Source organism: Pinus tabuliformis, chromosome 1_1, assembly GCF_031772625.1.
Source record: "Pinus tabuliformis cultivar Carrire ecotype Pingquan chromosome 1_1, CPIR1, whole genome shotgun sequence".
Taxonomy (NCBI): domain Eukaryota; kingdom Viridiplantae; phylum Streptophyta; class Pinopsida; order Pinales; family Pinaceae; genus Pinus; species Pinus tabuliformis.
Genome location: NC_142297.1, coordinates 417972026 through 417976544, shown reverse-complemented (window position 1 = coordinate 417976544; position 4519 = coordinate 417972026).

Below are 4519 nucleotides of genomic sequence, written 5' to 3'. Positions count from 1 at the left end.
GCAGAGTGGGTTTTTTTGCACTTTTAACTTGGAAAATTGAGTATATAGTAGTGTTGGGAGGATTGGATGACTTTGTGTAATTAGTAAGAATTCTCCCTAATGAAAATTTCCAATTAGACCTTACACTATTTGGAATAGGGAATCTGTTTGGTTTATGCTCCGACAACTTTTAAATGGTTTAGAGTGGTTTCTTTAGTTTCTCCTTGGTCCATATTTTAGGTTTTTGGGAATGTAATAACTAATATAATATGAAAAATGTAGAATGAAGCTCAGGCTAAACCAACAAAGCTAGTGAGGTAAACATATCACCAAATTAATTACTGCTTTATACAATTAGTAAAATATTATTAACGAAATTAAAGTAAATTTTTTTAATTCAACTAATAACATCTTATAACTCTAAAAATGAATAATTTGACTACAATACTAGGGATAAGGCCATAAAAAACAATTTATACGAGAAGCGTAATAAGATAAATCATTCATACATGATAAATGCCTAAATTATAAAAGAAATTGGTTACACAATTACAAGCCTAAGTAAATAAGCAAATATAGTTCTACAAATCATAGATTTTAGAACTCAAGTCTACTCTAAATAACTTGGCCAAAAAGAGCTTATCATTTATTAATTTGTTAAAAGGTTTACAAAATTGCTAAAGAAAAATCCCCTTATGCCCATCAAAGTCATCTTATTTATAAAAAAGGATGAGGAAACTAATTATGGACTTGATACACCAACTTAGATGATTATTTGTTTCCTTATCGATTGCCCCTATCACTTTGCCTTCTTCTCACTTATAAGGATTAGATTCCCTATTATTTTTTTGAGCTTTTACTGGCTATTGGAGTTTCTTTTTGGGTTGTTTGAATCCTCCTTTATAAGATAACATCTTAATTGGCCTAGTGAAGCTTTACCTTTTCTCTTTTTCATTTTCTTACAAATGTGAGCCATATCTCAAACATTTGGCTAAGTGTTTCCTTGTGAGAAAAGGTATGTTGGTTAAAGGAGGTTGTATATAATGGAATAAATTAACTTATAATTTTTTCATGTTTCTCCATTTTAGGAAATATAGTCTTGTTTAATGTTATGTGCTCAGTAGGAGCTTTAATAAACCTCTGGATGGTTGCTACATTAATCTTGAGTAGAGATTTGATATCTTTCATGTTGGCACCGATATAGTTTTCCAAATATTTGGATGTGTAATTGAGGAAAGAAATTATGCCTTGATTCAAAAGAAGGGAACTTATAGCTATATGCCATTTTCTCTGAGTTTCCATATCTTAACAAACCCATTGACCTCACTAGTAATATTTTGGTGAGCATCATAAAATTTGTACTTCCATTGTTTCAAATTTGACTCCATTTCTTGTAAGGTTTCTTTAGTAGCAATAAGAATTTAAAGAGGAATTTCTTCTACCTAGACCTCACCTCTAACAAGCTTGGGTTTGAAGATGTCCTTTACCTAGAGTATTTTTTGGAGCTACAAGATGTCATCATTGTTGACCCTCTCTTTATGCACAAGCATTGGATGCACTTTTTCAGGACATTATCATTGTCTCTATAGGGACTTGGGGGATCCCTCTTTATTTATTCATGCATCAAGACCATAAATGCTTATCCATTTTTATCAGAGAGATCCCCTACCATATATATCAACTCCTACACACTATGCCTCATCCTAGGTTGAATAGACCTATCACTTGATACTTCCCTGTTGATTCATCAAATAGGAGCAACAAACAACATGAAGAGTACTAGAATGTAGCAGACAAAAAAATGGTGATAACCTAAGTTTTCCCTTAGCCTCCCCAACGAGGAGAACATTTGGTAATATCGATATAGGTTCAAAGGTATTGATCTGTACGTCAAGACACATGTTCTTAGAGTGTTAGAGAGATCAACTCCATATGAATTCATGGTAGATCACCTCCTTCTGGGAGAACCACCTCTTTAACTTATAGGAGCATCCAAAGATCCATTTAGAGTTTCCTTTTTCAACATTGAATGCTAGGAGTATCCCTCACTCATACAACCCCCCAGGATCATACAATTGAACCCCTCGATGGTTATAGAGGACAATGATAGAAAACCAGTGCCTTGTTCATCTCCCTCTCCCTTAACCAATGGACTTAGGAAACCTTGACATGATTGAACTCATTCTCTCTCTCTCATTACCCCCTTATAGGAATTTGAGTTGTTCACCTTCTAGTCTTGGACATATTCACTCAATGTTTTATATCATTATACTTTTACATTTTTATACATATGTTCTAATGTTATAATTATGTAGGTTCTTTTCTTTATATTATTTTTGACATTTTCGAAGAGTTGAGCTTGCACTACGACATTGTATTCATATTTCCTTTACTCTTGAGTTCTATTGAGCTACTAAATTTGTGGTCATTCATTAGACATCAATATAATTACCTTGTCTTATATTCTAGTACAAATTGTCAAACTTTGACTCAACCAAATTATAATTTAGCTTCTTGGTACTTAGTTCCCATGCTTAAACATATTTTACGGCTTTTGTTATATCTTGCTTTCATGCCTATAAATGTTGTGCTCCATAAAAATTTCCATTTTCTCAATGTTCAATTCATTTTCTACTGTACAAACAAAGTTAATGAACTTCAGAGTTGGATAATTATAAGATTTATAATATTCAACTCATTCTTCCATTTTTTATAACGAATTTTGCTTTGATTTCAACCCTTTTCTTTTCAATTTCATTTTTTAAGTGGTTCTTTCATATTTCTTCTTCTCTCCTTTCAATAATTATACGATTTTGATCCTCTTTTTTAAAGATGGTTGTTTTTTTCCTTATTAAATTAAAACTTACTTATATAACTATATCATAATATCAAGTTATTATGTATTAAATTATTATTGGATGATGATTAAAGCTTGCACCTCTCTTGCGAACAAAAAGCGATTAAATTTAATAACTATATACAATCCTTATAAAAAAAGATTGTTATTAATATTGAATACTTTTTTGGTTCCTGATTTCCTCGTGTGAGTTTAAATCTTATTCGTGTGGATGTTTTTTTTTTTTTTAATATGTTTTGGAAAAGTTTTTAGTCTCCACAAAAATTAAAATTTGATAAAAAATGAACTAACACCTTTATTTTAAATCCTTCGAATCACTGAATAAGGTGGCATTGTTCTATTATTCGAACAATTCAAAATCATTGAATAAGTTGAATCGCGGAAGGAGCCGGAACTTTTGCTACATGCTGTCAAGGAGCAACTTGTGTTTTTGTGAAGATGGTTGGATTCGATTTTAAGAACTCTGTTGTATCAGTGCTCGAAGTAGATCCGGGCATACGGGTGTTAAATTTGTTACAACAATATTTTCACTATGCTTTGAAGGGTGTGGTTGTTACACTTTTAATTTTAATTTTGAATTTAGTTCATGGATATGTTCCTATTTCTTACACAAGTAAAAGTTAGACATTTGCATGTTAAGATATTCAACCTGCCGTGAGGTGAGCTTAAGTCAATTGCAAATTTCCCGAATATTTAGGAATCCCATGGACATGGGCGCGGTCAGATTCTCAAATATTGGAAAAATCTGCAATCGACTTAAAGATCGCCTTCAACTTAAAGATCGCCTTCAACGTGTGTTTGCACTAATTGTCTGAAAGAAACCGCTGTTCCCTTTTAGTAGTGTTGTTCTATTTTGGTGTGACGTGACCCTTCAAAGCACTGTATTTTGAATAAATCTTGGTGTGGAAGAACAAATATGGGATTATTACTATTTATTATTGTTCGAACCTTGGACGCAACAACGAGAATTTGAGTTTGTATGGCGCATGTTGATGTCGAACCTGCCTGCGTTGAAATTAGGTTTATGAGCTTAACTATATTGTAGTTGAATTTGTTGTGTGACAAATTGATATTTGCACAAAGGCTATCGAGCGATTGAAAAGTTGTTCCAGTGTGTTCCACAGGTGGACGAGGTCGCTTGGAGGTTGTTGTTGTACAAGACCGCTTGTAAGGCCTTCGCAAACATGTGCGGTTGGGTGTCGGGTGCAACGGGCGCGCGGGCGTGCGTTGGTGCGATGAGTGCGCGGAATTGCGACGAGCGGGCGCCATGCATGCGACGAAACGTGCGACGTTATGGAGCACACGGAAAAAGACTAAGTGTGGGAGCGCACACTTATACCACGGTTTGGACAGCCACAAAGCCGACTTGTGTAAAGACGTTGTGGGCATGTATTAGTGGGTGTGTGAGGTCGGCCATGGGGCTGCCCACCCCTTTGTAAACACACTTTGCAATGGATATAAATACGAAGACTTGGAGCTCATTTCGATAAGGCATCTTTGCTCATCTCTCATACGCATAGGGGTAAAATACCTGCGCAGTTTTGGAGGAGGATACGCATACCTCATGCGTAGTCCAGTCTAAGTGCGAGGTAGAAGTATCTTGCGGTCTGAGGTGTGAAGGTTCAGTTGTAAGTGCAGGACTTGGGTGAAGGTTTGAGTGACTCGGGTGAGCACTCCTTCCCG